This window comes from Gopherus flavomarginatus, chromosome 5 (genome assembly GCF_025201925.1).
Source record: "Gopherus flavomarginatus isolate rGopFla2 chromosome 5, rGopFla2.mat.asm, whole genome shotgun sequence".
NCBI lineage: Eukaryota > Metazoa > Chordata > Testudines > Testudinidae > Gopherus > Gopherus flavomarginatus.
In genome coordinates, this window is record NC_066621.1 from 55,157,427 (window position 1) to 55,178,329 (window position 20,903).

Genomic DNA, 20,903 nt, shown 5'->3' on the forward strand with positions numbered 1-20,903 from the left:
TCATTATGCTCAAGAAGTGTACTTAATTTTCAAAGTGGCTTGAAATTTGAAAGGGGATTCAAAGATCAAGAGGATGTCTTAAGTCATTCAGGGACAGTAAACAGGAGTTGCTGTATCTAGGGAAGGCAAACGTGGGAGCAGATTGTGAACTATGACACTTGGATTCTATTGCGGATTCTGTGACCTTGGACACATCACATATGGTCTGATTTTTCAGAGGTGTGTGTGTGCTCCATAGCTCTGAAGCCAGGCCATTAACCTCTCTGAGCCACAGTTTACCCTCTCTATACTGAAAATAATATTGCTTACTTCACAGTTATGCTGTAAGGCTTTATTAATTAATGTTTGTAAAGTCCTTTGAAATCATCAGTTGGGAAGCACAGTGTGACACCTCAATATTCACCACTGTCATGTAGTTAGGATATGTTTTGTACAAAGTATGCTTTGTGAGATATCATTCTAAAAGTCTTGATCTGCCAGACATTAATATATCATTGAATTGTATGTGCTGTTGCCGTATGTGTAATTGTGAAGTTTGGCTATGTATGTGTTACTGAAACATGTGAGGTTGAAAACACCCACAAGCAGCCGTTCAGATACAACAGTAATAAGGCCAAACAATGTTAGTGGCTTATTGAGGAAATGCATACAGGCACAAGGATTACCCCAGGAACTGTGTACAATAGAAACCTCTCAGAGGTAGCACTACACAATGGGAACTGTTTAACCCGGGTCACAGCAAAAGAGTTTTCCAGCAAGTGGGAAGAAGATACAAAAGGGGAACAATGACATCATGATGATACCTTATTCTCTCTATAACAACACACCTGGAAACACCTGAGGAGTAAAGACTGAGCAGGGAGGAAGTGATGGTCCCAGGCTAAGGTATGGCAGGCCTGTGTATGAAAACCTGGGAAAGCCAAGGCAGCTTGTGCCTTAAGAATCTGCCAGCCTGTTTATCACTCAGGATGAGAATTTGCTAATTCACATCCTGCCTATCTAGTATGTTAAGCTAAGTTTGTGGTTTTTGTTTATTTACCAGGTAGTCTGCTTTGATATGTTTGCTATCACTTGTAATCACTTAAAATCTATCTTTTGTAGTTAATAAACTTGTTTTTGTTTTGTCTAAAACCAGTGTGTGGAAATCATAATGGGGAGGGGGCGCAAAAAGCTATTGCATATCCCTCTCCGCATTGAGGGAGAGGACAAATTTTATGAGCTTATGCTGTACAGTTCCTTGTACAGCCGAAGATAGCATAATTTTGGGTTTACCCTTCAAAGGGAGTGTGCACTTGAGTAACTGGGCAGTTCCTTAGCTGAGCTTTTCCATGCAGAGCTGATCTCAGCATCTGTGTGAAGCTGCAGCTGGATGTGTCCCTACCCGTATGTGTGTTGGAGGGGGCTTGAGAGCCTGTCACAGCAGTACAGTGTGAAAGGGGGCCCAGGGTGGTGGGTCAGGCAGGCTCAGTGGTACCCCAGTTCCAAGTGGCACCCTGAGGGGGAACCCGTCACACACAATAGAACTGCAAAGTATTATCACTGGCCAAGAGAAGTGAAGTCATATACTCAAATAGACAACATTTCTTTGTTAGTATGTGATATCTTTTGAAAACGACATCTAATCAGTTCCAACAATTCAGGGAGTGTTCTAGATATTGAAGAGCAAAACCCTATTGATTTTCATGAAAACTGGAAAAGTCTAATTTCCACTAAAATCACCATTTGGTCACTCTGCATACAGGAATGAGTGACCTTAGGGTTAGAGGGAGGATTAGTGGGCCCTTTTTAACTCACTCCAGAAAACCCCTCCTCAGCTGGGTTCCTTGCCCCTCCCCACTCTGGCCAGGCCCCTTTCCCCCACCCCCAGCTGGGCCTGTCACACCCCTCCCCCCCCCCAGTCTGATCTGTGATCCCTCCCACCCTTAGCCTGAACTTTCCAGTTTTCATCAAAATCAATAGGATTTTGACTGGGGGAGCAGGAGGGGCTCAAAGCATGGCAAGGGGCCAGCTGGTAGGGGGAGGGCCTAGCCATAATGGAGAGCCATGGGGCACACCTGGAGGGACTGGCTGGAGTGTGGGTGAGCTACTCAGCCATAGTAGGGGTGAAAGTCCGCTGGGTGTACAGTTTAGCCTATATAAGCAACAAAGTGTGTGACCCTCTAGGTACCTTTTTCTAATGCAGCATGTTTTCCCTTGTGGTGTAGTGATATAGTTGAGGTAAGAGAGAGTCATATTTTTTCCTGACTTAGAACAACTAAGCAGAGCATAAAAACTTTGTGAGGAAAACAAAAGTACAAAGAATTGGAGGTGCTTTTTCCTCTGGGATATTTTGTTTTATAATATCTAAAACCAGACAGAAAAATTTAAAATTTTGAGTAAGCGTGCAAATTTCAGTGACTTGCTATCTGAATCCTGCTCCTACGGTATCTGAAGTCTGAGGGCCATGCCACCACCTTTATAAGTGTTGTCCCATTGTTGTCAAGCAAAAGAACATTTAGTGTTTGTGCTGAACAGAAAGCCAGTGATACTGTTGATTATAAACCTAATGGAATGTTAAGAATGTACCCTTACTTTCCCCAAACGGTTACAGTACTGGAATTTAAGTACTAGGAAAAGAACACTGTATCCACAGCAACGTGGAGACCAACTTTTTAACTTTTCAGCACATTAACAAGTCAATGATTTTCCTGTCAGCCAAAGACAAATCCAGAGCCCTGTGCCCAGCCTGAGTAGCCGAACTAGGATGTGAATAGATATGCGGGATAGAGAAGAGAAACACTCACTGCCACTTACAAAGCAGCTCCATGACCACCCTGCTGAGGTAATGACAATCTTGCATGGCCCAAAGGTGTCTCAAGCTGGGCATTTAAAATTAGTGGACATGTCTGAAAATGTTGATGTCAATGTTGCCTCATATTCCCCATTTATACAATGGAGATAATAATACCTACACTTGTGAAATTCTTTGAAATCCTTGCATTAAAGGGCTTGTATAAGTTGAAAGTGTTATTACAGAGTGGAGCTGAGGCAAGCCTTATCCACTTACGCTCAAATGTTTAAAAACATCTGTGCAATGCACCTGGATTGCTAACCAGAGAAAATCAGCAGTGTTGAACAATGCCCAGAGTCTACAGAACAAAGTGATAAAAGACAAGAATATAAACTGTTCTAAAACTACCAAGGAGTATATTACCTGCAGCAGATGCTATTGCTTCTGCATATTTAATTCCAACCAAAACACTTACTTCAGAGTCCTCTGTTAGCGCAAGTCCGGATTCAGCTTTGGTGTAACTTCATTTCATTCCATGGATGAAATCTAGGCCCCATTGCAGTCAATGGCAAAACTCCTATTAATTTCAGTGAAGCCAGGATTTCACCCCATGAGTTGCTTCTACTTATACCAGGACTGAACTGAGCTCAGTAAAAAAAGCCCTATTAGCTCATCTGGCCCTTACTCTTGCAAAGTAGGATTCTTCCATATAATTACACTTTAGTGTTCTGTCCACGCTATTTTCAGGTGATGTCTCACTATTTCCATTGAGAGATTATTCCACATTAATAGATCTAATTTTGGGAAATGTCTCTAACTTCAGCCCATTCTATCTAGTTATAGTCATTTTAATTATGCTAAATAATTCATCTCCCTCCTTCATTCCCTTGCTGTCCTTACCTTGTCCCTTGTCTTTAAAATCCCTCATTGTTCATTCCTTTTGCAAATTAAACAACAAATAAAAATAAAAATTGGACTTGTTCTTTATTTTGCTTCATGCTATCAAGTTTTATTGCTTTAAAAAGACAACAAACAGACAACCCCCTGCTTATTTTTTACATTAGTGATTGAGAGCATGTTTGCTCTTGAGCACTCTGTTGTGACTGGAGAAAGAACTAGTGAAATGATGACAGCAGAAGAGCCAAGAGATTAGAAACTGAGGGCTTGTCTACATCACAAAGTTGCAGCGCTGGTGAGGGGGTTACAGCGCTGCAACTTAGGAGGTGTACACATCTGCAGGGCACCACCAGCGCTGCAACTCCCTGTTTGCAGAGCTGGCCATACTCCCGTTTTGTCTCGGGTGTAGAGGATCCAGCGCTGGTGATCCAGCGCTGGTAATCAAGTATAGACACTTACCAGCGCTTTTCTTGACCTCCGTGGAATAAGCAGGTATCCCAGCATACCTGAGGAAGCCTCTGGTAATCAAGCTGGTCTCCTTCCCCGGTTTGCTCTCACGTTCCCCGAACCCGAGCAAGCAGGTCTCCTTCCCTGCGGTTTGCAGGGTGGTTCGGGGAACGCGAGAGCAAATCGCAGCGAAGCTGGTCTCCTTTCCCGATTTGCTCTCGCGTTCCCCGAACCCCCGAGCAAGCAGGTCTCCTTCCCTACGGTTTGCTGGGTGGTTCCGGGAACGCGAGAGCAAACCGCGGCGAAGCTGGTCTCCTTTCCCGGTTTGCTCTCGCGTTCCCCGAACCCCCGAGCAAGCAGGTCTCCTTCCCTGTGGTTTGCAGGGTGGTTCGGGGAACGCGAGAGCAAACCGCGGCGAAGCTGGTCTCCTTTCCCGGTTTGCTCTCGCGTTCCCCGAACCCCCCTTGAAGCCGCCCAACAGCGCTGCAGTGTGGCCACATCTAACACCACTTGCAGCGCTGGTTGCTGTAAGTGTGGCCACTCTGCAGCGCTGGCCCTATACAGCTGTACTAATACAGCTGTAACAACCAGCGCTGCAAAATTGTAGATGTAGACATACCCTCAGTAACTGAGAAGGGGGATTTTTAGTTAGAACGTTCAAAACTCTGTTTTTGTTAACACCTGTTTAACTTTAGTGACTAGCATTTTATAACAAAAGACTTCTTTGTTGAAGATCAAGTACCCCTGCCTCTTCAATTAAAGGTCTGAGTGCTCACAATACACATACTCTGAGTCATCCCGGAAATTCTCCAGCAAAAGCATGGAAGACTAGATTTGTTGTTCCTCCTATTTCCAGCATTTAAGTGTGGTATTCAGAATTTTTTCTAGTGTAGAAATTACATTCTTAATTAGAGCCTTTAAGCAAGGAATACCTTTGTACATTTCTCTGGTTGTACTCTCATTGTTATCCAGTAAATAAAGTTTATCACTACTCTAGTTAGCATTTTTTATTAACTACTTGTAGCATGAAAGGTATTTGAAAAAAAAGCAAATTAAATGAAAAGCCTTATGATATAGATGATTATAATTCAAACTATACCAATTAACTGGTTGTGGTTAAACAAATAGATAAAACATGTTAAATTATTTATATTTATCACTAGATGCCAGTTTAGTAAGACTTCCAGGTGAAATTTATTTGGGTTCACTATCAAGCTGCAGCAAAAAAACTTCAGGACCAGACTTCAAAGAGAAACTGCTGAGCTTCAGTTCATCTGCAAATTTGACACCATCAGCTCAGGATTGAACAAAGACTGTGAATGGCTTGCCAATTACAGAACCAGTTTCTCCTCTCTTGGTTTTCACACCTCAACTGCTAGAACAGGGCCTCATCCTCCCTGACTGAACTGACCTCGTTATCTCTAGCTTGCTTGCTAGCATATATATACCTGCCTCTGGAAATTTCCATTACATGCATCTGAGGAAGTGGGTATTCACCCACGAAAGCTCATGCTCCAAAATGTCTGTTAATCTATAAGGTGCCACAGGATTCTTTGCTGCTTTTACAGATCCAGACTAACACGGCTACCCCTCTGATACTTGAAGCTAAATGAGTACAATTTGTTATGAATATCTGCTATTTATCCTATCTCTCCATACTGCACTGTATTGTTGACTAAAGAATGTGCATGTACTTAGCATATAAAGGATTTACCCACACTAGTACTCTACAATATATTGTTTCTTTTAAATCTGCCTTCATTTGAATCCACTGTCACTCTTTTAATTGCATAGCAGAATGCTATTTTTCTGCCCAATAATATATGTTTATATTGGCCAACCCAAGTCCTCATTTTTATAGTTTTGATGGGATTCATATAAGTACCATAGGTAGACAGACTGTACTGACAGTTAGTTATGTAGCAACGAGACTGTAACAACATGTAATCCCAATCTATTCTCCTCTTCCAAGTCGACCAGCAATCTGACACCAAAACTGCATCCCAGCCTCCCAAAAAAACCACAATATAATAACAGCAGCACTCTCTTGAATAAACCACCTGTAGCTGGAGGCAGCATGTATTTAAACATGACAAGAACACAAACATTTCAGAGTGTAAAGATTACTCAAGAGAAGGCATTCAGAGAAAACACACAAAGTCCTGCAGACATATTTTTGATAAAGTAATACAATCTTTTGGAGTCCAAAATGAACCTGTCTCCCCCTGGTGGTATTAGATTAAAATGATATTTGTGAGAGTTTTTTTTTTTTTAATCTTAACTGAAGCTTTTATACAAGTTCTAATTAATGTGGAAACAGGGTTTAAATCCTGCTCACATTACACTCTTGAATAGTCTCAGTGAGAGCGCTAGTTCTAGTTGTAAGAGTAAGGTAAGATGGATTTAGCTCTAGAATTGCAACTATTATGCCATGTTAGCTAATAATTGTTGAATACCTTTGAAAATATTTTCTTAACTTGTAATTATTTCTGTCATCTGTAAAAGCTAGTTATCCAAAAGATAAAATAACTTTACATGCCTTTAAGATATTTAACCATTAGCCCAAATGTGAATGTCTCTTATAGTTTTCCTGAACAAGGTCCATATCCTGCATGCAGATGAGTAAGTTTCCTCATATGAGTTACAGTACTTTGAGAAAAATAAAATGGTATATTTTATTTAGTTATTAAAAATTAAGATTTCCCCCCTTATCCTTTATATTCTGTATATATAGTACAAACTAAGAACCAAATTGCACCAAATCTTTATTTTTTTTAAATTGATATTGGGTCAAATCCTCAGCTCCAAATCAGAATAGCTCTATGGATCTAATTCTCTATTTTTAAAGCAGTTGTTCCCAACTACTGATCCGTATGTCAGTATTAGGATTTTAAGCTTTTGTGACTGGCATGCTATGCTCCCCATTCCTATTTTATGGCCTAATCCTATTCTACTGATTTTGATGGGAACAGGTTCAGGCCCTTAATGACCAGTGTGTTTCCAGTAACAACCTCCCATTCAGTGAAGTATAGTTTAACTTACAATTGTGTTTGAGCTTACTCTCACCAGTTAATAAAAGCTAGCTAGCAATACAAATAATACAGCTAAGATCTTGGTCAGGTAACCGAGAAGAGTCAGCTGAATTGGTTGTGAATAGCTGTTTAAAAGACACTAAGGTGTAACTTTGTTGAAGTTTTTTAAAAAAATCTATTTTAATATCTTCATGTAACCTTAAAAATATTTTTTTGTTATGTACATATTTTGTCTTTTTGCACTGGGCATACATAAAAGTTGTATTGTGTCTTGAATATTGTCAGAAGAAAGGCATTTGCAAGCTTTACATTGGTTATAAATCATAACACTATTCTCATAATTAGTTGCACAATGTTATTTGTCTTTTGCATACATTTATTCTGTTATTCTTCTGTGAAAACACTGCAGTGAAATGAACCTGAAACTATATTAAACTAAACATGGGTGTAAGCCAGACTATCAGATCCCAACATTGGTGTGAGGAGGTCAGAAACCAAATTTGGATCCTGGTACAAATTTCACAGCTACTCCTACTTATATAAAGGACAGAAACAGGACCCCAAATAAAAACACTCCCAGAATTTGGACAGTAAAATTAAAAAAATACAGCTCTGAATTTGGAGCTAGAACTATTCCTGTTTTTAACCAAGAGAACTAATGCCATATAACAAGGAATTCCATCAGTTTCAATATGCATTGGATCAGACCCTATAAGCTTAATATATTTTTGTGAGAAATTAGTTCTAGGCAGCTGACCATTTGTTTAATTAGAAGTTCATAAATCCATATTTGTAATTATTAATAATGTATCATAAAACACCAATATTGATTTTCCTACAAAATAACTATATTTAAATAATAAAAAGATGTAATACAAAACTGCAGAGGAAAGAAATATGCAGTTAAGACAAAACATATATGAGAACCAAACTTAGTGTCCTACAAGTGTCAAGGATGGTGAGCATAGCAGTAGCAAAGTTAATCCTTAAAAGACATTTTTCCCAGTAATTGGAGAAAGTGTTTATAGTGACAAAAGTTTGTTAACGTATGCTTTGAATTTACAAATTTTATTTAATAAAGGACCAACCTTTATTTCCAATCAGTCTGCCATACAAATCTACCCTTACAAAACATGTGTTTGAAAAAGGATCCCTGAAAATGTACAGGGTAATTTAGATATTTTATCAGTGTATAACTGATAGCACATACAGTGACAAAATAGTGACACTGGTTATACATGTATACAGCATTTATATGTTCACATTAGTGATTTCCTGTATCATAAATACTTTAAGGGTGACACCATTCTTTGACTCAAGGCACAGAGAGGTCATTATAATTATACCTTTATAAACAAAGCTGTGGGCTGTGTCAGCATTCCCCTCATCAGTTCAAATAAGAATGGGATAATTTTGTCCAACCTACAAGCTTGCCTTGTGCCAAGTAGTTATGATTATAGAAGCAGAACCACTTGGTTGAATCCACTCATCATTGAAAGTTAGACTGCTCAAAAAAGGTGTGTTGGTGCCATAACACCCTAGGTATAAGAGAACCCCTGCTGGACACATAACAAATAGGAGGCAGGTTCCAAAAGCTGGATGGGAACTCTATTAAAGTATATCTAATGGTACAAAGGCAGGGAGTGTAAATTTAATGTGGATGTAGTTGAGAAACTATGAACATCGTACCACACATTGAAAAGAAATTGTATAAAAATAGCAAACAAGAAAAGGGGATATTTTAGGGTATACAAGGGGATCAGTACCTATATACCATAGTGATGGGCACTATAGGAATGTGTTTTAATAGATTAGAGTAGTTAGTTAGGTAATGAGTTATGATGAGATAAAAAAATATAGGCTTAATATCAGGAAGCTTTCCTGACAGCAAGAACCCCTGCTGCTTATGATATTTAATCTAGACTAGGAAATAGACTTGATAATAGACCAAAGAGAATAATTCTGCATTGGTCTGTGAAATGGACTAAATTACCAAATTAGTCCCTTTCTTTCTCAAATTTCCATGACTCATATTTGGTTCAGTCCCAGGCAGTCAGATTTTAGGTACTATCTAGCACCTTCGCAGTGTTTTACAGCTATAATCATTAGAAGTCCAATCATGTAAGCCCTCTATAGTAGTTCTGAATGCACAGTGTTTTCACTATCAGACCTAAAGGTCTTGATCCTATTGCAAAGTTCCCATTGATTTTAATGGTACAGGATCAGAGCCTAACTGATTAATCCTTACAATAAGCAGTCAGATACTGCCATGGTGGGTGCCAATATAAAAACTAAGACAAGAGTATATTCCAAGTAAGCAATATATATGTAATTTCTTCATGAACTGAACAATTTACTGACAGTTTTTCATGTGCCATCTATCCTGGATTATATATTTTGTTGTTTTTGGGATCTCCAGAAATGTCAAAAGTTGTTCATTATCTGAATAAAATAGATAGTCACAGTGAATTATTCAATCATTGTGAGTGACACATCTTGGAATGTAGAGAATACGGTGTCATTCTCTTGTTAAGTTTTTACAAAATTAATACTGAAAAATAATATTTTTGTTACAGTACATATACTGCATTTTATTAGATATAATGAGATGTTATATTTGCCTAACCTTGGTCTAAAATGCCACATATAATACTTTTGAACATACAAAAACAATTTGTACTTTTCAGAGATTATTAAAACAACATTTTTATTTCTTTTTCATTCTGACAATTTAGAAAAATTCAGCACTCCAAATGCTGATAATTTGGGGGCTATAAAATATTTTGTAAAGTTAGAGTAAGTGAATATTTATTTAATAGATGTCCCTGATTACATTATAGCCTTTTCCACTGACAAATGATGAAATACTTACTTCTGCTATTAAAAATCACAAGCTATATATATCTAACTCTATTTTACTAGCGTCATTCCAAAACTCTTAGTTTCATTTATTTTCTCTTCCCCAGAAAGCACACTCAGTACCCTTCCTCCACAGCATGTGATAAAGGAAGTTCATTGTATTTGTACTGAACTGAAGCCCAGGAGAAGGACATGTTTGTTATGCAAGTTTCCAGTAATTCTGAAAATTCTTACTCAGATCAGATGATAAGAAAAGGAAATTAGGTTGAGTAGCACCTCCCCCTAAAATCTCTTCATCTCTTTGGATAGAGCAATTTATTTTGATGACAATATCCAGCCTTTTGAGAGGTATATACAGCCAGGTCAAAGATTTTTTGGTTCAATTAAACTGAAGGTAGTCTTTAAAATATGTCCTTATTGGTACAATGTGCTTTTCCGGGAGATATTTAAAATCTCCCTCAGTTCTTCCACATTAAAACTGACACAGCCTCACAGTCTGTGCTGTTTGTGCAATGACACAATAGACATTTTCCTGCCTGTGCAGCTCATTGATTTCAAGAGAAAATTTTCACAATGGTCTTTCTTGAGTAGTGTTTGAAAGCTGTGTGCAAATCACCAGTTTATCCCAGGCCCCATTTGAGACGGCCCCCAAACTGAGTGGCATTGTGATCTGGTGTGCCACTCAGCTTTGGCCTGGCAACACATTGACAGGGGTTGCTGCTCATGTTACTTACTGAACTTTGGCCCAGCAGCCCCTTGATTGATGTTAATATGACCCTGAAAGCAAGAGTAGTTCAGTTGTGCATACCACCTGAAAAATTTCTGGCAGGGATTTTTGTTGCTACAAAATACACGGGCTCTGCAGAACTGGGATACCCTCAACATGAGCCAGATCTGGCCACAACATAAGCTATGCTGTCTGAGCCACAAGGTGGAATCTGCCCCCTCAACCATTACAGGAACCAGCCTGTTGCGTATGGAGGTAGGTTCCAGTATAAAAGGGGGCAGTTGGAGCTGGCTGGCTGCCCTGCCACCTCCCCCTGGGGCTGTGAGCAATAGGCCATGGTTCAAGTGACTCAGCCCCCCCACGTTATTACAGCCACAACAATGACGTAACAATAACAACACATGTGAGCTCACGCAGAGCCCCGCCCTTGCGCAACAGGCCACGCTCCGCCCCCGTCCGCAGGGTCCCGCCCTTATTACCCCTTTCCCCGCCCCCATCAGAGTCGTTCCTCCTCCTGCCCGTCTCTTCAGCGCCTGGGCTCCGCCCCCAGGAGGCGGGCTCGCGGGCTCGGCCGGAAGTGAGCGCACGGTGCGGGGGGGTTGGGCCGGCGGCGGCGGCGGGGGGCTTGTCCCTCCAGTGACTTTATCTGCGGCGGTAGCGGTAGCAGGGACGGGAAATGGCCGCTCCTGCTGGGCAGCGGCGCGGCGAGGTGAGAGCGTGGCCGGTAGCCGGGACTCCCGGCCCGTGGGGCGGGTCTCTCCGTCAGGCGGTTCGGTGCCCGTGGCTGGTCCCGCGCGGCATCCGGGGTGCCCGGGCTCGCCCTCTCCCCGGGGCTGGGCCCCCTGCGGCGCCCGGCGCCCTTCCCGCCGAGACCCCGGCATCGCCGCCTCGTCCCGCAGCCACCAGGGCGCTGTGCCTGGGGCCTGCCCGGCCCCTGCTCGGGAGCCTTCCGCCGGGGCCACGGCCAGTGAGGCGGGCGCCGAGGAGTTGCCTGGATGCAGCTCCCGCCGGTGCCGAGCGGGGAGGGGGACTGGCCGTGTCGGCACCTCTCGCTGCCGCCCCCGGGCTCGGGCCTCCTGCCGCCCTTGGTGTCGGTCCCCCGGGGCTCCGAGCTGAGCGGATGCTGTGACCTCTCCGGGTGACTTTCCGCCTCACAGGGGCGGCCGGGCCCGGGACGCAGCGGGGCAAACCGGCACAGTTAGCCTCGGCTCTGAAGCCGTCACTGTAACTTGCTTTTCCTTTACGTGGGTTCAAATTTGTCTGGGGCGTGGGCGCCCATAAACTGCCACGTAAAAATGCCTAGTAATTTCTCTCTGTTAATTGCATTATTTCAAGCAGTAGAACAACACTTTTTCTAATCGCAAGATTTTTATTGCAAGATCTGTTGAATAACATTTATCATTTATATAGCATCATTCACCCCTAAGGATCTGATTGCATTTCAGAGAGTGTATATGATGTCAGGGTTGCTACCTTGGGTGGACTGGAGAGGGTAGATGTTAACTGCTATATAGCTTAGTGAACAACCGTGAAAGCAAAAAAAATACTTTGGTGCTGCATACTGAATAAAATGTATAGTCTTATGTAAAGTACAACCCCCACCCCTCCATGCCAGTGTAGAGTATGTGGCATCTCAGTTGTCATCTACAATACCCACAAAAGTTAAACTGCATTTAACTTGGTTTATTGCATCATGGATGGCCAAGGAGCTTAACTGATCACGTGTTGGTGTTTGACCCTGTTCCAGTTAAGTTGAGTATTTCAACTCTGATTCTTAAACCACTAAGTTGTCTTTTTTTTTTTAAATTACTCTTTAGACATAATCACTTTCCACTTTGACAGTACATAAATGATTATGTATTACATGTATGTCTTACTCTTTATTGAAGCCAAGAAAATATAAAACATGAACATGTGTTTTTGGTAGTATAAATAACTTTTTTAAGATTGTCCAATACTTGGAGAGGAAGGATGGGTAAAGAGGACACTTCCAAGAAAATAACTGGAAGAGGGAAATAAGATATGGAAGAAAGGAAAACTAGTCTTAGTGATGTTTAGAACTACTGTGTTAAATGTGCCCCCTAAAACAGTGAAATGAAAGTGATGGTCTTTTGCTGACTAAAGATTTAAGATGTAAAAATAACTAATGTATTTGGGTTGAGGGGAATCTCCTATTTTGGAGAGATGGATGTAAAATAACTGACAATCCTAAGGTTTCAGAGGAGACCTTTACAGCTCCTATTGAGAATGTAGTATGTGCAGCAGTCATGAGTGAAATCCTAAAGAAAATGGAAGGGAAGGATAAACTGTAAGGGGGGAAAAATGAAGTTACAAAAGGGAAGTACCTTGACGTCCACTGGTAATGCTTGTTAATTCAGAGTGGAGTTCAGTCTCTTATTCTGGCAGAGGCTGTTTTCTTTTCCCTGTAATACTTCATCACTCTATCTGATGCAGATTAGACCTGAAAGAGAGGTTTCTGTGGTTGCCTTGAGGGAGAAAATAGGTTAAACTTAGTTAGGTTATTAGGTCCTATCCAGAAAAATGGAGAAGGACAGAGGGGCAATTGAAAGCAGGAGAAACTGAAATGAAGTGCAGTGAGGAAGGATGAGCATGAATAAAGGAGTGATGGAGCAAGGAAGCTGCACTGAAGAAAAAAGTGTGTGGTGGAAGAAGGTTAGACCCAGAAAAGAGAGAAATGAATGCTTGCTTTTAAACGGGTGAGGTAGTCATTTTTCTGTTGACTAGCTATCAAATGGTGGTGCTTTTAAAGGAGTATAATCACCTTTAAAATGTATTTCAGTCTGAAAATGGTTTACCTGCTGTTACTTCTAATAACACCTAGAGAAAATCAAAGTAAAAAGATTAGTCAACATTTTTTCCCCCCGTTGGCTTACTTTAACTTAAAATGCTTTATGTAGTGAGTTTTGGATCAGCTTTGATTTAATTTAAATCTCGATCCTGCTAGCGGATTGTCTGTGGTGATATGTATCCTCGAAGAGTACCCCTGTTGATGGGGCTTTGTGGGGCATAAAGGTTCACCTGCACAAATAATCAACAAAAATAAATGTAGGAGGAGAGTCTAGTCATTTTTCTCTCGTGTGGAACATTCCACAGTAATCAAGAAACAAGCTTCTTAAAAATAGGAAAATGTCATTGTAAAATCACAACAATTGTCACAGGTCTTTGGGAGCAGATTTAATACCTGAAATTTAATTTAACTTTTCTCTTTAAATTGACTGGATTTGAAATTGATGGTGTTCCTTACCCTCGATTGCTAGTTAGAAACACTATTTTAGTTTTATCTGTAGAGCCCTGTGTGGATAAAAATTTTGTATCATCAACTGATCTGTGATCTACAAATATGGCCTGCGTATAGCTGCATCTGTGGATATCTACAGATATAAAGCGGATTGCTGCGGATTTGCAGGGCTCTAGATCACTACTTTCAATAAATAGCTTCATGCAATTAACTAGTTTTTTGTCCAACCCATTGTCCGTTCCTCATTGTGGTAATGTCTCTGTATGGTCCTTTTAAATACCATCTAAAGTAGTAAACTAGGATTTGAAATACATTTTAATTCCTAGAGTCAACGATATCACTGAACTCCGGTCAGAAAAGTACGTTGAAATGGAATGTTATCTAAAAGTTTATAAACAGAGCTGAAGTTTAATGGCAACTTATAAAGAGTTAACAATTCTTGATGTAGTAAACAATCCAGTGTATGAGCAGCAAAGAATCCTGTGGCACCTTATAGACTAACAGACATTTTGGAGCATGAGCTTTCATGGGTGAAGACCCACTTCGTTAGATGCACGGCTACCCCTCTGATACAATCCGGTATATGGGATTTGCTTTTTCTTTAGAATTCCAAACCCCACCCTGTAAAATGCAATATTACATTTTCAATTTAACCTACTGAAGTAAAAAAAGTTTCTTTGAGTTTTTTGACTGCCTTTTAGTATCTATGGTTGGTGCAGAATTTACTGTAGCATTCCATTTTTATTGGGGAAAGTACAGCAAAGTTTGAAGAAAAAATTGTTAAAGAATATAAATCAGTTGTATGGATGTGTAGATCTAACAAATTTCTGTACATATTTAAAAAATGGGGAAATGGATTTTTAGCTACTTGGCAAGGCTAGATAGTTCATTATTTATCCTCCAACAGTCAGTGACATAACCTCTTAATACTGCACTCTTTGTACTTTTTATACCTCAGAAAAGGAAGTTGCAGTATCAGTTATTGCAGGAGAGTGCAGAAGTCTGGACTCTAGATTTGGCAAGTAAGTGAAGGAGGAAATATTTGCTGAATGTACTTATAGTAATGAAATCTGCACATTGTGAAAATGATTTGGAATCAACTTTTGGCTTTTCAAAGTGCATATGATATTTTTGTGGGAAAGCTTACCCACAATAACTTAACTATTTTAATGTTAAGTGTTAAGTACAATGCAGATTCCATAAACTCTGTGTAGCAGGTGGGAAGGAAGTAGGTGGCTCAGGACACTTGCAATAGGATATACTGTCATCAGTTCAGACCTAGATGACAGTTACTTGTGGAGGTACCAAAATAATGAAGCTATGAACTCAATTTATACCAACTCATTCCACCAAGGTAACCACATAGTGATAACAGTACTGACATGTGGCTTACTCCTGGATTTTCTGGTTGAAGTGCCTTGTTAGGTTTTCTCAAAAGCTTGTACCAATCTGGGACTCCCTGGGGTAAAGGGTATTTTTTGAACAGTAAGGCTTTTCCTCCTCATGTTTTTTCCCTTCTTGTGAAGTTTGCCTGCTGTGGAGAATACCATGCTATAAATTCCTTGCCATTTGGTTAGTACTCTCTCAAGTGTTTTATTGCTGCATATTATTTTATACAGGTTTTCCCCGCTATCTCTTAAAGGGGCGATTATAGTTTTTCCTTAAAAAGGAAAAGTCTGTACATTCTTTAAATTCAACCTAAGTCGTCATTATGTGTTCAGCAAATACACAGTAGTTTAATTCTGTGGTATTTAAAAGCAAAACAACCATAGGGAGTACTTTTTAAAAAACACACAGCCCAAGGCGTTGTCTACGCTGCCACTTTACTGTGCTGCAACTTTCTCACTCAGAGGTATGGAAAAAACACTGCCCTGAGCACTGCAAGTTTCAGTGCTGTAAAATGGCAGTGTAGACAGTGCACCAGTGCTGGAAGCTACTCCCCTCATGGGGGTGGGTTTTTTACAGCACTCGAAGAGCTCTCTCTCAGCGCTGGTGCTGCGACTACATAGTCACATTTTAATGTTGCTAATGAAGACATACTCTAATTTTATTTTCAAGAAACTTGGGCTATTATACATCAAGGCATTACTTTAAAAAGGTTGGAAATGTACCTATATGTTACCATCATTATTTAGTGCTGGAATTTTTGGAACGTCATTGGGTGGTCAGATTACTGATAGTTGTAAAGTTTCTCTTAGAAAATGACTTAAAAAAATAATATACACTGCTTTTGAGTGTACTGTTGTGTACCTCACTGTAATGAATGATTATAAATAGGTTAAATGAAATTGTGATCAATATCTCATATTTTGGGACAGGAAATTGCTGTCCAACTCTGCTTACATAGATCAAGAATGTTAACTGTAGTGTGAGCAGCTGGTGAGATTACCTCTGCTTGGTGTAATAGGGTTTCTCTATAGAAAAGACATCTTTGTAATTCCCAGTTAATTTTTTTTATCTGGATTTGAGGAGTTTTCTAACAAATTGAAGTTTAAAATTCTGGAAAAATGAAAGTACTCTGGAATTCATTTGGATTTTCCACCCAAAATTATAAATTCATTCCTAATCTCAGTAGTGACATTGCTGTTAGAATGTTGTACACTACTAGTTTTCCTGTTTTGGTAGGCAAAATATAATACATTGTAACTTGGGGAATATCATGTTCCTGCTGGGTAGCCTTATCTGTAGAAGATAAGTCTAACGTTTTCATCTGGCAGTTTCCTCACGACCTTAATACTGATACAGCTTTTAAAATAGTTTTCTAATAGTTTTATAAAATGATCTACTTGGAGATCAGTATTGAGTAAACATAAATGTCAGCGTCTGAACGTTTTTTGTTAAAGTATTGCTTGAGGGGAAAATACTCCATTCATTCGGAGCCATGAAAACAGGTTGCATAATAGTTGGCAGATGTATGGCTTAGTAAATCTAATCAAATAGCAGTACACTTGCTGTAAATAAGTTTATTCACTCTTATTGCTAAAGACAGATTAATTCAGTTCTGTCAAGTGGAGAAAAAAGAGCACTATTTTGGATGTTGTTCAGTGTGAAATTCTGATTCCATATGCTGTCTTTGGAATCTATAGCAGAAACAGAACCAACAATTAGGTGCTTCTGTGCTCTTTCACTGTCAAAGGGGATGTGGGGCTCAATGTTCCTCTGAGTGGACAGGAGCAGAAAACCCGTGGACTTAAGATAGAGGGTCCATTTTATGGCATCCTGTCTCCGGCCTCACAGAAGTCCTTATCTGGGTGCTACACCAGGATGAGATTTTGTGGGTGGGGACAGGGTCAGGGCTTGAGGTACAGCTCAGCCACTCATGCTGTGATCTGTTCCCATTCTTTGGTGTTTCGCTGTAGGAATTAATGCTGATCCCATCAACTTTATGCATTTTAACACTGGAGTTGCCCTCAGGTGACCCTGCTGCCTCTTTTTTTTTTTCCTGCTGTTTTCTGAGGTGGGAATGGTTTGTTTTTTCTCTCCTGGAAGCTTGGACATGGGGGTGACCATAGAGTTAGAACTGGGCAGTGGGGTGACTGATACAACTTCTCCCAGAAGTGGAGCAAGGAAGCAAATAAACCAGTTAAGGGATTTGCCTTGTAACTTTAATCAAACTTGGTTGTTAGATAGAACTGCGTCATTGTCCGTTGGTTGTATCATCCAAAGTTATTGGAGATAATGTGTACAACAGTTACAGCCCAGGTCTATGTTGACATAATTGATGCTAATACATAGACAAAGTACACAGGTATCTTAGTTCAACTTCAGATGCAGGGGAAAATCAGTGACTTGGAAAAGGGAAACTGTCAGATTTCATTTTCAAATAAAATATTGCAGTCAATTAAATTTAAAAAAAAAAGGTATTTGACAAATGCCATTTAAGTATTTGGATGGAGAATTGTGCTCTTGAAGGTAAATAAGTGAATACCTAGTTTAAAACTACACTTGGGACCCGATATAACGTGGGTTCGCATATAAGATGGTAAAGCTTTGACACACTGCTCTGAGCAGCATGTTAAGGGTGCCAAACCAGGCTGGGGCTGAGGGGTTTGATAAGGGGCAGAGGGTCTGGGGGGCAGTTGGGGCTTCCCTGTGCCCCCCCCCACCAGGGTCTTGGGGGAAGGAGCTGTGGGAGGGCACTTTTGGAGACACTGCAGTCCCAGAGTGGCCCGCGGGCTTAGCGGGGGGCCAGGAGCAGCCGGCTCTGCTTCCCTCACTTCGGCCCCAGCCGTGTCGCTTGGGGGAAGGGATCCCCCCCACAGTCACCAGCAGTGGCGGAAGCCGAGCAGCCTAGCCCAAGCCTGCTTCACTCCACCAGCTGCAGCGCTCCGTTTCCGGCTGCAGGTGAGTACAGAGGAGGCATCCTTTCCCCAACCTACCCACACTCACCAATGGCAGGAAGAGGAGCATTGAGGCTGGGAGCTGGCAGAGTGGAGTGGGCTGGGGCTGCCTCACTCAGCTTCCTGCCGCCATTGAGTGCAGGGAGGGTGGGCGTCATTTTCCCAACCTCCTCGCACTCACCAGCAGTGGGAAGCAGAGCAGCCCAGCTCCACTCCACCAGCTCCCAGCCGTGGTGCTCCACTTTCCACTGGGCAGATGAGTGCAAGACCTTTCCCCAGCTACCCCCAATGACACCGCTTTCCTTGCCCCAGCCGAGCGGGCTGGGACCACATTGCTCTGCTTCCCACCACAGGTGAGTGCGGGGGGGGGCGGCATCCTTTCCCCAACCTCCCCGCACTCATCGACAGTGGGAAGCGGAGCACCACGGCTGGGAGCTGGAGGAGTGGAGTGGAGTGGACTGGGGCCACGCTGCTCTGCTTCCCGCTGCTGCCTGTGAGTGCCTGTCGGGGGCGGGGGTGGTGGTGGATAGGGGTCAGAGCAGTCGGGATGGGGGGGTTGGGTAGGGGGTGAGGTCTTGGGGGTGATTAGAGAGGGGGGTCTCAGGAGGGGGTGGTCAGGGAACAAGGAATTGGGGGCAAAGCAAGTTTAATATAACATGGTCTCAAATAAGACGGTGAGATTTTTTTCTCTCAAGGACTGCGTTGTATCAGGGTAGAGGTGTACATTCTAATGGTATTGGGTGCAGTATATCTCAGTAGTTGAGATCAGAGCAACAATTTTGAGTCTTTTGGGATTACTTCCAGTGTTTGGAAGACTTGACTGAAAGCACAGTTACACCTTGCTGTTAGCTAGGCCTAGAGCTTCCAATGAATTCCAGTTGTCACAAACATCTTTCATGAATTTTTAACACAAGATCAGTAACAATGCAGGAATCTCTCATGTCTTACCCTGGGATTTGAATTTAAATGTAATGCTGCTATGAATCCTAGAGCCTGAGGGAAAAAATGTTCTACTCTGATCACTCACCCTTCTGTTCGCAAATCTTGCAGAAGTTTAAGTAGGTACTTTTAATTGCCTTCTGAATTTGATAAGCTACAATTTTAGGCATTTTTCACTCTGGTGTGTAAGAAATTTTGGCAGATGTGCAGTCCACATTCAGAACCAAGTTAGACAGTCTGTTTTGTATTAGCTAAAATTGAGGGAGCATTAGCTATGATATATTAATCATATGAATTCAACATTAAAATGTTGGCATACATGAAATCAAGTCCTGTTAAAGCTATTGCAGTCCCATCAAGTGCATTTGGATTTTTTCCCCCAACTACTAGAAAACTGCAGTCCAGTTATACCAATGATGCAGAATCGGAGAACAGATTTAGACATTTGGTTTGGCTTTCTGAGTACCCTGTCTAAAGACAAGCCTTGAATGCTGTGATCAAACTAAGTGTGTGCGCAATGATTGAATGTCTGCCTGTTAAAAATAGAACTAGAAAGGAACTCTGACCACCATTAATATACTTCTAACTATCCTATCCTTCTTGGCTGTCGGATGTAATTGGGGGTTAGTTAAAGTATGCAACTGTTGACTACTTCATTGTATGAAAGTGATTTATGATAGAAGATCTTCTTTGTCTATTAATGACTTTACAAGTTCCGTTTTCTAAGGATGGGCTTACATGTTGCTGTGTATTGTCACAAAGGTGGTGGAGTAGCCTTGTACATCAATGATGAAATTAAATGTAGTGAAATAAGAAGCGACGGAATGGATAAGACAGAGTGTCTGGGCAAAAATCACACTGGGTAAAAAAGCAACTAGAGCTTCCCCTGAGATAGTGCTTGGGGTGTGCTACAGACCGCCGGGATCGGATTGGGATATGGATAGAGACCTCTTTAATGTCTTTAATGAAGTAAACACAAAGGGGAAATGTGTGATTATGGGGGACTTCAACTTCCCGGATATAGACTGGAGGACGAGTACTTGCAAGAATAATAGGGGTCAGATTTTTCTGGATGTGATAGCGGATGGATTTCTTCATCAAGTAGTTGAAGCACCTACGAGAGGGGATGCCATTTTAGATTTGGTGTTCGTGAGCAGTGAGGACCTCGTAGAAGAAATGGTGGTAGGGGACAACCTTGGTTCGAGTGATCATGAGCTGATTCAGTTCAAACTAGATGGAAGGATAAACAAATGTAGATCTGGGATTAGGGTTTTTGACTTCTCGAGGGCTAATTTTAAAGAGTTAAGGAAATTAGTTAGGGAAGTGGATTGGACGGAGGAATTAGTGGATTTAAATGTGGAGGAGGCCTGGAATTACTTTAAGTCACAGCTGCGGAGACTGTCGGAAGCCTGCATCCCGAGAAAGGGGGAAAAAAACCATGAGCAGGAGTTGTAGGCCAAACTGGATGAGCAAGCAACTCAGAGAGGGGATTAGACAAAAGCAGAAAGCTTACAGGGAGTGGAAGGAAGGCAGGATCAGTAAGGAAAGCTACCTTGTGGAGGTCAGAACATGTAGGGATAAAGTGAGGAAGGCTAAAAGCCACGTTGAACTGGAACTTGCAAAGGGAATCAAA

General features: G+C 41.4%; 1 protein-coding gene across 1 annotated transcript in view; it reads left to right on the forward strand.

Moving 5' to 3' along the window:
* Window positions 1–11,336: 11,336 nt before the first annotated feature.
* The window catches only part of PIK3C2A (phosphatidylinositol-4-phosphate 3-kinase catalytic subunit type 2 alpha), a 96,160-nt gene continuing 86,593 nt past the window's right edge, over window positions 11,337–20,903 (forward strand). The window contains exon 1 of the mRNA XM_050957091.1: window positions 11,337–11,441. The gene's annotated coding sequence lies outside the window, so the exon portion shown is untranslated. The remainder of the gene's footprint in view (window positions 11,442–20,903) is intronic.